This window comes from Tachypleus tridentatus, chromosome 9 (genome assembly GCF_004210375.1).
Source record: "Tachypleus tridentatus isolate NWPU-2018 chromosome 9, ASM421037v1, whole genome shotgun sequence".
Lineage (NCBI taxonomy): Eukaryota > Metazoa > Arthropoda > Merostomata > Xiphosura > Limulidae > Tachypleus > Tachypleus tridentatus.
Genome location: NC_134833.1, coordinates 62176478 through 62190220, shown reverse-complemented (window position 1 = coordinate 62190220; position 13743 = coordinate 62176478). Strand labels below are relative to the sequence as shown.

Below are 13743 nucleotides of genomic sequence, written 5' to 3'. Positions count from 1 at the left end.
TAATGTTATTATTTATCCTGAAAATAGGCAGAAAGCCATTGCATAATGTTTTTCTCAAATTTACCTTTTTTGTCATTTTCAAAGTTTTTAATACCTGTTAACAACATATTGTATCAGAAAAATTAAAACTTTGCAGAAAAGGTAAAATATTGTCGACCTATTGTTATGAAACACATCAAAATAACAGTTGTTATTTCTACACTTTGTTATCAGCATGATAATTAGAAAAAAATCAATGCTATATATACTAGATTCAAAACTATACTTCCGAACTTTATTGTTCCTTGAAATCAATATTTCGCCTCAGAAACTTTCATTGATATCCCCTGTGTCTCAAAGGTAAAATCGAAGGATTTTAACGCTAAAATATTTCATCAATATTCTCGTAAACTTAATTATTTTACACAAAGCGTTAACAATAAATCACAGGGGCAATGGATTGAAAAGAAAATTTAATACAGGTTATTAATATGATAGTTTCATGCTTCATATTTGTGACTGCTATCGAGTAACGAAATCATACTCGTGGTTCAGTATTGACAGCTTCTGCAACTGTTGAAACAAATATTTAATTTTGCAACGTATACAGGTATTATTAAATTGTTTGCCATTTGTATATGATCCTTGAATTTATGTTTTGTTCGTGTTAGAGCAAAGCCACACTAGGGTATTTGCTGTATCAGCTGCGTGGAATTGTACCTTAAATTTTAGCAATGTAAGAATGTAGATTTACTTCTATACCACAGGAAGACTGTATTCATGCGTATAATCATGAATAAGTGAAGCTTTTGTAATGTTTTTGAAAACATTAATTTGAAACGATGATACTGACAAGGAGTATGGAATTTTATCAAAAGAAAAAGTAGATTTAATTTTTAGTGCAACATGCTAGTTTTGAAAACGTCCTTTACAACTACATAATGTTAGGTTAGACTATAACTTTATTTAGTAAACTTTGTATCAAAATTACAATAATTGTAATTTTCTGAACATGAGTTTCAGAAACTCGTAAAATTTGCTACCAAATAATGTATTATTTTGTTATTCAGCAATTATATCTATGAACAAGTTGATGTGCATGTATGGGAACTAGATTATCTCTGTCCACTTCTATTGCCCGTCTAATTTCAACATGAAAGATATTCATTTAAATTATGCATTTATTCATGCATAAAGTTTTAATGGACTAATTGACAAAATTATCTCTGGTAGGAATGACGTTGTTGAAATCCTCTAGTCATTCGTCTGTAGGCATAACTTGGATATATTAAAATTATTTTGAAGAAGAAACATGTTATACCATTTACTTAAAGTATCTTCAAAAACATTTAGTAATAGGATTAAATAGTTTTAATTATTTTTCTTGGCGAATTATTTTTAAGAAATAAATTAGTATCAAAACAAGTTGTGAACTATTATATAAACATAAAATTAATATATGTAAAAAGAGATACAAGTAAACCGAAATTCTTGTTATGTATAAAAAAAAGGTATGGAGACTATACAAAGGTGCGTTTGGTGCATATGTCTCAACGAAACAGTGATTACGTTATAGTAAAATGATTTGAAATACGTATATGAGCAACTTACTTGATGTCATTTGTAGTTATAAAATCACGATGAAATAACTGATGACAAAACAATATTTAAACCTTGTTGGGTGTCCGTAAGCACTAAGATGTTGTGGTATTTTTAAGGGTTAACTGAATTCTGCATGATTAATAGATAGATCCGCTAAATAATGGATATATTTTTTTAGATAACTGCAGAGTAGGTCTGGATTTAACTAAACGACAAGTTTAGGATCATAGAATAAACAGAGTAGACACGAGGAATATAAAGATATTTATTTAGAATACAAAACATTAGATTCCTCTTTATCACAGAGTAACTGCAAAACCAGGAATACATACCAAGAAACATTTAATTCACTAAATATTTAAACCATCAGAAGAATGTCAAAAAAGGAATTATATTCCATGCGACCTATGTCTTAACAACAAATTCTTTAAGAAATATTGCACAACGTTATGTCTGTGGACTTAGAAAGCTAGAAACCGGGTCTCGATTTCCGTGGTGGACTGAGCACAAATAGCCCTTTGTGTATCTGTGTTTTTAATTACAACAAACAAATCTGAACAAATATTTGGATTATGATATTTCTTCTGGTATATGTTACTAGAAATAAACTGCTCAAAAAATTAAAGGAACAAGTTCATCTTATGTAATCTATCTCAGTGTTCCAAATGTGATAATATTTTTATTTTTTAGGTAATTTTCCTCATTTCAGTTTCATCAGTATCCCTTTTTAATGCATGATGAAAGGTAAAACATGAAGATTTTTTTTTAAATGACCAATATATCCAAAACTGATTTATTCAAAAGTCTCTAGGTCTTCCTTGTCAAGGAAGTCCATTAACAGTGTGCCGACATGGGCTCTCGCGTTATCCTGCATGAGAATGAACCCATCGCCGATAGTACCAACAGAAGGCCTCACAATGGGCTTCTGAATTTCGTCTCTATATCGTGTGCATTCAAAGCACCCTTGTCAAGTAAGTCTATGCGGCCACCTAAGCATATGTCTAGCCCTAAGGCGTCATTCGTGCAGGCGATTTCAAACTGTTTGCCTCTACATATGAGTTCCAGTGAAATAAGGAAGATCATTTCGACGTAATCGAGCCGTAGCTAACCTGTCCCGCAGGGCGGTAGTCACGATGTAGTGTTCGTCTCTGGCTGTTGTGCAGCGATGTCGGCCTTGATCTGGTCTTGTGCCTTAGTATTCGTCCCCTGGTGACGTCGTCAAAGTCGATTGACAACCCTTAGTGACACACCGACGCGCTGTGCCATCTACCAACATCTTGACCGCCCTGGCCATCTCGTTTTATGTCAGATGGCGCCTGACTGCTTGGGTATACAAGATGAAGGTACACACTGACAAACCGAGCAGCAAAAGATCCATGTTGGTGTTTGTTTCTGCAATAAATGAGGTATGCATAGTTTCACGTAACAGCCTTACATAGGATACCTTGAGTTGTATTTACCTTGAGTAAGGTGAGTTTCGTTTGTGTTGCTTCAAACTTCACTCGCAAGCTTAAAAATACACTTGTAGACGAACGGATATGTTTTTCTTACATAAATGTAGTTATGGCAAATATAGTGAAATATGTACTTCTTCCTTTTCTTTTTTTGAGCTTTATATTGAGAATTTGTTTATTTCAATGCTATTAAACACAAAGCTATAACTCCGCAAACATGCTACTAGGGAGCTTATATATATCTAGGAAACGGAAAGACCCATTAGAATACATTTATGGTATACATTCGTGCTACAGCGTTGGCTGATGTGATAATAATGCTGTATAAACATATTTCATAAACAAACATTACGTACTAAAGTATCCCTGTGGTACAGCAGTAAGTCTACGGATTTACAACGCTAAAATATGGGGTTCAATTCACCTCGATGGACTCAGCAGAGAACCCGATGTGGCTTTGCATTGAGAAGACACATATATGCTTGCCAGAGTATTTCTATTTACTTACTGTTAAGATAAAAAAAAAATACGACAGAGTCTTCATATAAAGTACAAGAGATCTCTTCTGATTGTACTTTAGAAACAAGTTACAACGTTTCCTATGTTCACGTAAAAACCGACAGAGATAAAATCAAAGCACGTGTCTACCTAATAGGTAAGTACTCAGCTTTCACGTATACACACAGTTACTGCTCACAATATACCCACACTGGATAACGTAACCACAAGTTTGTAGCATTCGCCTTCAGCTGTGGTCTATATGTAAACGATTACAAAATTCCCGAATTAGCTTTGTCCTCTGATTTTTTATCTTGTACATTAACTGAAAGGAATGTTGAAATTTTGTTTGAAAATATTATTTATTATCAAAAATTTTTAAAATTCATTTACGATTTCACTTTATCAGTTGACTGCAGCCAGCTTGTAACATTGACGTCGATAAAAGGCAAAGTGATCGTTATAGGTTCACATATAATATGTAGTAAGTTGATTTTCAAACTTTATTGGTGTACGAAATATTAAGTTATCGTGTTACTGGAATACACGTTCTCTTTTTATATGTGTACTCGAGTAGCAAAAACAAAGAAAGTAAAATATAGAGTAAAGTATTAAAGAATGTTTTACCATACACACAATAAAAGAACTCTATTTAAAGCTGCAAATTAATTCTGAAAACATCAAGACATATTTAATCTGGGTCATACATTAACTTCAGGTATATGTTGAAACTATACACTTTTATACCCAACAAAAGTTTATAATATGCAGCCTCTTCCTTTTTAACTTAATAGAGTTTTACGAAAGTTTTTTTTTCTTCATAAGAAGAATATCCTCTTCATGTAAATTGTTTTCTTTACAAGACAGAGATGAATTCAGAAAACCCTAAAAAAAGGGACGAGCTGATAGAATACATGAAATTAATTTATAAAGAAAAGTCAGAATGTGTTGGTATTTGTTGTATTATGATTAAGATTGTTTCCGTAAATCATTATATTTTGGTAAACAATGTGTTTCCAACATAAATATGTAACTTTAGAAAAGAATTACAGTTCTAGAACTATGTAATTGTAAATAATTTTCATTTCTTATTTGTGATCTCCATTATCCGTCCATGAATCAAGGAGGTTAAATACCTTAAATTTATCAGTAAACGTATCAAGAAAGATATGAAAATTGTAATTAAAATTTGATTTCTATTGAGGGTAACTTGTCGCTTTGAAGAAGTATCCTTAAAGTGAGAGTCCCATGGAGGTCAACGATTGAGATAAAAGACTTATAAGGCTATAATACGTGGTTCGATATCTTACTGTAAGAATAACACCAGTAGAATATTATATGATTACAACAAAGGAACAACACTACAAACAAGTGTGTTAAAAGAAAAAAAAGTCAAATAAGATATAAAAACTACCTTAAGACCTTTTCAATATTTTAAGTTTAGAAAATTAAGATGCAACGTTTAAAGCTTAAAGTTTTAATGTGTAGAAAGAAAACATCTACAATTTGTTATTGATATTTAATAAAATTTAAACTAAGAATAAAGTCCTGTCAGATACAGTACCGATGAATGTTTCATCACAGTGATGTACTTAAACACAAATCATATTTCAAGAAAGGTGAGAAACTACAATAACTTATTTTCTTTATGCTTTAATGACACTATGTAACAAAAATTTTACTTTCTCTTGTTCCTTGGTTGAAAGTGTTATTTCCCAATTAGTTATGCCTAGAGCAAATGCATGAGACCTACTTATATCTTCATATTTTGCTTTTGTAACTTGGGTAATTAAATTTTCAAATTTTCCCATTTTCCAAAACATTCCAGAAAGATACAGTGCTATGTAGCTAAAAAGATAATTTTCTAGAACATTCCATAGTAATATATGTAAAGGGACTCACCACTCACCACTTCAATTTAGTTCCAGCTGCTTAAGTGAACACGTAGACCTATGTGATTTTATAAGAGATGGCATCGAGAAGCTACAAACATTTCCCAGACGCATTCTGCTATCTATATGGTCAATTTATTAAAACAAGAGCGAAAATGTACACCGTGGCAGCATCTGGTGAAATGAGTGAAGCCAACAAGGCATATTTCGGCTTGCCTGTCGGGAATCAAAACAAACCCTGGGTATCTCATTTTACATGCGAGCACTGCAAAAAAAAAAAAAAAAAAAAAACTTTTGAGAGTAAGATGGACCATTTTTTGTTGAATAGAAAGCAACCATGCTCAGAGGAGAGCAGCAAATCAGAAGACGAGGTAGACTATGAAGATCCAGATTACAATTTCAGAGGTGCAATTGGTGAGAGAAACCGATACTACCCCAACCAAAGAGAACTCAATAACTTGACCAGAGATCTTGGTCTAACAATATCGAATGCCGAGCTTTTGACACCTAGAAACAAGGAATGGGATTTGTAAGACGAAAGTGTGCAAGTCGCAAGTCAGAAGAAGCGTCACCGACATTTCTCAAGATGGTTTAACTTCTGCCACAATGTATCCAGTGTGCGTGAAACAATTGTAATTGCGTGTAACCCGAACGAGTGGCGCCTCTTCATTAATAACTCCTATAGAAGCCTCAAAGCTGTGGTACTCCATAATGGGAATAAGTATCCGTCTCCTTCTCAAGCTTTTTTGGTGTACCTCAAAGAAGAATACAACAGCGTCAAGACCTTGCTAGATGCTTTGAAGTATGATGAGTATGGCTGTGAGGTTATCAGAGATTTTAAAATTGTGGCTTTCCTGATGTGTCTCCAAGAAGGCTTTACCAAGTTTATCTGTTCTCTTTGTCTTTGGAACAGTAGGAACACCGCAGCGCACTACAACAGGAAACACTGGCCATAACGGACCAAGTTCTCTGTGAGGAAGCACAATGTTAAGTATAAGTCACAAGTAGATCTCAAGAAGGTGTTGTTCTCACCATTGCACGTAAAATTGGATCTTATAAAACAATTTGTTACAGCTCTTGATAAGGAGCCTGCAGCCTTCAAATACATTCAAGACTTCTTCCCTAAGCTGTCTGAGGCAAAGGTCAAAGCTGGTGTCTTCGTTGCAACGCAAATAAAGAAGATCCTGGAATGGATAGAATTCTCTAAGAAGCTCAGTATGAAGGAAAAAGCTTGGGGCAGCTTTGTCGCCGTGGTTCAGGGCTTTTCTGGGCATTTACAAGGTGAAAAAACTATGTTAAAATGGTTGAGGCTATGGTGAAGAACAAAAGCAAAATGAGCTAAAGGATGTCCCTGAATATCCATATCCTTGAGTCTCATCTTGAAAAATTCAAGGAGAACATGGAAGCATACTCAGAGGAGCAAGGCGAGCGTTTTCACCAAGATATACTGAAGTTTGACGCCGCTACCAAGGAGCGTATAACGAAAACATGAAGGGAGACTATATTTGAAGGCTGATACGTGAATGTGATCTACATTACAGTCGTAAATCTGAGACACTACTCACTTGTAAACATGTTTTTTAATTTTTGTCTAACTTTAGTGTAAATACATGTAAACCTTGATATATAAGTTGTTTTATTAAGACCTTATGTAAATGAAAATGTGCAAATTTTCCCGTTTGAACATAAAAAATAAGTTAATTTCTAAATTTCATTATCCAGGTCACGAAATCAAAGTTTGAAGGGAATAATGGCCATTTTCTGTTCTTTTACGACAAAAGAAATTGAGAAACAATACATTCTATCTAAAAAGAAAATTTGTGTTACATTGTGTTGTCTCTCATTATTTTGAGCATACATTATACATCGTTTAAAACGTGAACTTTAAATATCTTCAATTTGTAACTTATATTTAACAGACTTCAAAAATAGTAATTATTTTGTTTTGTAAAGTACAACAAAGTATTTATGAATATCTTATCATATTTTTAAATATATATATATAACTAACATATCTGGAACGGTGCAACACTACCTTTATTATATCTTATTTGGTTCTGTTTTGTTTTATTTTCTCTGTCTTTGAACATTGAGAATATGACTTACTTTCATCTTATTAGCAGTTTTTTTCTTCCTCAATAAACACATCAAGTTGATTGTAGACAAACGGAAGAGAAACATATACGAAACTTGTTCTAATACAATTTAGAACAAATATATCGTTCCTGACACATTAATTTCAGTATACAATTAAATACTATGAAAACAAAGTTATGGACTGTATTATAAAAAATTATGTAACAGAAAGTGTTTTTCATCAGAAGTTTACAGGAGCATTTCGAGAGTGTGAATTTGCAAAATTTCCTTACCGGAATAATCAAGAGTTCTTAAACGAAATGTGTAGTGTAGAAAGATATGCCGATCTACAGATGATAATGAACTATCATACATATATGTATATATATATATATTTCTATTGTTGTATTAATAGTTTTATTACTTATTTATCTTTTAATGTTCTGTAATGAACTATTAAAGGAAAAGTTCTTTTGGAACCAACAGTGTAAAATACGTTTAAAAGATCAAATAGAAGATATTTCAGTACTCAAACGATTAGGTAATTTGTGAATTTTTGTTATGAGTTGTTGTTGTTTTTAATATTGACAATGAAAACGTTTTATCTAAATTAGTTGTGAAACAGACATAAATTTCAGAAGAAAAAGTTTTTAAACTTTGAAAGTCTTTTGTTATGACATGAACGTTACGGCTTGGGAAAGGAAAGCATCATGTTACTTAAAATAATAATCACCAGTAGATAGTATTATACATAATATCCTACAATATAACTATAATTCGCTTTAAAGCTTTAAACAGTTACGTTTTATGCATGTACAAACTTCCAATTTTACAATATCTTACATAACATAAAGTCTCATTTATCTACGCTTGCAGGAAATCTATTAATACGTCGTTGGAATTTGCATTAGTTCAAGATGATCCAGAAAATATTATTTATGAAATATTTGATAAGTGTTTCTAAAAGACGAGTTAATATGTTGAAAATACATTAAACATCTACCTCTGGGCTTGAACATCTAATGTGCAGAAAAGTGTATAAACGATATTTTTTACAATAATATGTTTTAAAATATTTGTAGTTTCAAATAACGTGATACATTATATAATCATTAAACCTTGTAGTAACTATTGAAATATCAATTTCATAACTTTCAATTTAAGTAAACATTCCATAATAACAATAAATATGTTGTAAATATTAATATTAATATGCTCAATTATGTAAAATGTTTATTTTATTTTTCCAGCATAAGAAACTGATACTTTAGTTATTGTTTAATTTCTTAAATTACATGATTTTATGAAAGTATGCTTTTATCACAAAGCAATGTGGTACTTGATATGTAGAAATAGACCAAAAAACAAATGGTTGTCGTCTTTAATCAGTTGGATAACAACTGATATTTGTTATCAAAATAATATATTTTAATTATATAAAAGTCATTGTGCGTAACGTCATGCTCGATTTATCAAAATAAGAATCATAAAAGGCAAAATAAATTTATCCAGATAAACTCGTTCAATTGCTCTCTCCTAAGTTCTATTTTAGTGACACGATGTCAGGGCAGTGAGTGATGGTATAGTAAGCATAAAGTAAACTTAATGTAGGGTCACGCAGCCTAGAACGAAGAGCATGAAGTTTATCATGAAAATAAAATATCTATAGGGTTTTAAACCGAGATTGTAGTTAAATGATTCATATAAACAAACGCAAAGTCAAAGAAGCACTACTTATACAGCAACTAAAACAAAAATATAACCAATATATCTCCTTTATACCTTCACTAATTAATAATCTAACATCCACTTGCAATGCCACCTACAATCCCGTACCCGTTTAACTCTCGTCCCTAAGACTGTGTCCGTTAACGGTCATATTCAAACTCTCTCTTTTGTACCCTAAAGATGAACTAGGAAGGTCAAAACATTGTTTTCTCCAAATCAATAAAAGTCTTAATACCTATACGAACCGTTCTGAAATATATTTTTATTTCAAGTGGGTTACTCGTCATCAAGGATGTCACATTTCTGTTTATTTACTTGAGGTTTCAACACCATACTTTAAGAAAGTAAATTGTTTTTAATATAACGTATAAAATCTTCTGTGTAGATTATAATTGAAAAAAATATTATTTTAATCTACATAAACACATGATTACTCTTTAATCGTACTCAGACTATCTAGTTTGCAATTTCATTAGGTTTGTTTGAAATACTCTATAGCTAATAAAAGTATTTCGTTCAAAACTGAACTCATAACGACAAACATATCTTTTATTTTTAATATTTATCCTTTACTCTGTCAGATACATAACTGATCTAGATGTTAAATAGACACATGTAATTTGTTTGAATAAAAATTCTTCATATCTATTCAAATAACATCAAATATTTATTCTAAATTTACCACCATATTTGCTTTTCTGAAACAGCCAATTATTGACACTAGAGAACTTTTTAATAAACAGACGAATAAGTGTTAAAGCGTTTTAAGTTAACATACTTTTATTTAAAAATTCTCCAAATGTTGCCACCGATTATTTTGTTATCGTGTGTATATTGTATAAAATAATTTATGTTTATTTATAAGGTATGATTTTGTTCAAAAGAAATACTTGAAGGTATTTCAATTATATAATAGTTAGATCAGCAATAGTAGATGTAATACTTAACTTTCAATTTGATCTTAAGAATATGAACGTTCTATAAAGACAACTTTGGTTCCTAGTACAATATTTGTTACAGATACTTACACTGACAATTTATTTTAATTAAAAATTTAATATAACTGTTTAAAACTTCGTGACATATCCACAATGGCCTGCCTATGAGAGAAGGTTAAATATTCATCATGTTAATAAATATAGTAGCATATATAAGAAATGATAGACATATAATGCACGCTGAGGTTAATTTCGTGTGGCAGGTATAATAATATTTATAAACTTTCCTTTTAATATTCCTTAGGTTTTTGATAGTTGGAATTATTAAATATAAGGCCTTATTTTCAAGTGAATCTTCAGGATATATAGAATTTATAAACACATATTTCGACAGGTTTTATGGCACTATTTACTAATTTGTGAGCTGAGGTTGTGACTTTTATTTTTACCTAGAACAATAAACCATATGTTTATACTAACGGAACCCTGAACAATTAGAAGAAACACCTCTATGAATTTCGTTTTCCCAGTCTTTTGACGTTTGAGAAAGTAAGTTTCTTTAAAATTCTTGAACTTTCTTAGCGAAAATTCTTAAAACACCTAATAATCTAACCTATGACAATTACTATTCGTATTGCACCTTTGTTTGTTTGTTACTAATTGAGAACAAATCTACACAATGGGCTATCTGTACACTGGCCACCACGAGTACCAAAACCCTATTTCTTGCGTGGTAAGTCTGTATACATTCCGCTGTGCCAGTGTAGGAGGGTCTGGTACTAAAAGATTGTATTTTATAACCCTCACAAAATATAAATTACAGTGACGATTTTAACACTGAACCATTCACTAAAATATCTTTAAATATTTAATTTTAATTACATAAGAGATTAATTAGCTGCATAAAGTTTCACGTTTTAATCTTCATTAAAGTTGTTTTATATCGGTATACACAAATGCTATCTGTAAGAATAAAATAATGACGATATGAATTAACAAATCACTTGAAATAATAATATGGATAACTCTTTAGTTTAGTATATTTCACATTATTATGCTATCAAGCATGCTGTTTCATTATTTCGTCAGTAGTACAACAGTATCTCTGTGGATAGTATTTCAATATCACAGTAGAAAACAAGAATCCCATTTTGTAGCTTTGTGCATAATGTAACACAGACAATAATTAGGATTAGTACCTAGTCATTTGCGGAGCTTTTCCTTGTAAGTAAACAGAAATATATCATTTGTCTTGTATACTTCGTCTTTCTTTTAAATGATGCTATATATGTATTCTAAATTAACAACAGTATCCAGTTTTAATTACGTAATGAAAACAAAACATGGCTTCCTGTGTTTATACCGTAAGTTTAAACTATAAACTTTAAGGTAAATCAAATATGATCATATCTTGTTGGCACTGATGAATATAAATCTAATTATAATTTGAAATCAATTCAGAACCAATTTTGTCTCTCATTCAGATCTCGGACACAAGCCTACAATTTAGTATATTACATATTACATTTTGGAATAGCCTGAAACTAAGTTTAATTGTAATTCGGATTTAGGATTTAATTGAATGTCAGTATATATCAAATCTATTATATTTTCTAACAGGATTGATTTAAACCATTTTATTGCTTAACACAAATATATTTTAATAATTCAATACAATTTATACTAATGAAAATTAGAAATAATGATTTGGAAACAAACGTTTTACAATCTCACAAACAATGTTAAGTTTTCTATTTGGTCTGTAATTGAGTATTTTGTCGACAGTTCAATGAACGAATTAATATTTAATTGTTATTGTTATCCTTGCTTATCCTTGGCTTGTCTCCCGTTTGGAAACCGACTTTTCTTCTACGAAGATATCTAAGATCCTCGAAGAAATACTGATGTCCGAAGTTAATTTAGTGAAGGTAAACGGTTTGTAATGTTCAAATTCTATAAACGTTCCTAGTCAAGCAACTGTAGTTTTCCAATTAAAAATTGTCAATCGCAATTATAGCTTCCAAGGTTTATACTTTACAAACTGTAGCAAACTACGAATATAAAAAAAAACTTTTTAGCGCGTCTATTTATAAACATTAAAGCGAGGTTCATGAAGGTTCAGTAGGAAACAGTACTGGTAACCACATCATTTTTGATTCTAGCACATTTAAATGAGAGGCATGAATTTTACAATACACTTTTAACAATTTAAGTCACATTCATTTTTAAACATATATATTTAAGTAAATCTAATACCGATATCAAAATAATTACATAATAGTAAATCCGTTATAGTCAAAAACTAAATATATTTTCCTCTTAGGTTTTAAACTGATCGTTAACTTCTTATATATTTTTCACAAATTTGATATATATGTGCTACCGAGAACATAGCTTATTTAATGTAGTCATGAAAACTGTGTTTATATGTAATAATTTTAACTATAAGTCTGACTATCTTAATATCACTAAAACTGCAATTTCGTCACTTGGCGATCAGTTCACAGATAGATCAATGTGTAAAGGTGTATTTAACAATGAACAAACATGTTATTTAATAACACGTAACCATTATAGTCATGGTTCGTTGCTGTGGGGAGAAAATTTCTAAAACACATTAAAGTAAAACGATTTAAGTACAAGTTACCATCAAATTTAACTATATGTTATAAAAATTTTTCAAATGTTCTTATTTTCACTTTTTAATATTTGAAAGTCATGCTTATTGTATTAATGGCTTTTATAGTCAAACAAAAGAAATATTGGATTTTCTTTGTTCAAAGAAGATACTGATGAAAACGACAAGATTTATATAAATGAAGTATCTCTTTGAACATCACAACAAAAAAGAAAGATATTTTACTAAGTCATCACAAACTCAACAGTTTTATTGCTTTACCAAAGATTTATTTTCTAGGTAAAGATATAGAGAATTAAACAAAAACTTAAAAGAAGGAACAGTACAGATTCAGATTATTATATTATAGGTAATATTTAGATGCTGGTATTCATCAGTTGTTAAGTGAAGTGTTGAAGCTGCAAATACAAGTTACATTAAAATAATTAGTGTCAATTCACTTACAATAGAACTATTAATATTTCCTTTATTTTTCAGTGAAATAATCTGATACCGTATGTGGTAGAAGATAACAAGATAATTTCTCAAATAATTACAAGTACGAGCATGTATCTAGAAGATGTAATATAGTGGGTACATTTTACTTCTCTAAGGTACTATAAAACCTTTTGTATAAGCGTTCCTTAATTTTTGAACTGTTTATGAAATTACTCAACTAAATATTCCATTTAAGAAAGGAGAAAATAATAATAGTAACATATTTTGTTATTTGTTTCATTTAAAAATATATTGTTAAAGTTATAAAGTTTTAAACAAATTAAAATGAACAATCCAGTTTTAATAATGTGTCAATTGTTTTGACATAATATTTTAAAAAAGGTGCTTTAACAACATATACATGAAATTTTCTAGTTTTATTATATATTTTTAACGTCGTTTCAAAATAACATGTAAACAAGTAAAATACGAAGTACCCCTTTAATAAGCAAGTAATAAAA

General features: G+C 30.4%; 1 long non-coding RNA gene across 2 annotated transcripts; it reads left to right on the top strand.

Annotated features, from left to right (window-relative positions):
* Positions 1-2687: 2687 nt before the first annotated feature.
* On the top strand, positions 2688-13454 carry LOC143227105 (uncharacterized). Of its 2 annotated transcripts, XR_013014881.1 has the most exons (4): positions 2688-2987; positions 10621-10716; positions 12045-12095; positions 13283-13454. It is a non-coding gene; the product is annotated as an uncharacterized LOC143227105 (long non-coding RNA). The 2 variants fall into 2 exon arrangements; XR_013014880.1 differs by lacking the exon at positions 13283-13454 and having other exon boundaries at positions 12045-12175.
* The last annotated feature ends 289 nt before the right edge of the window (positions 13455-13743 follow it).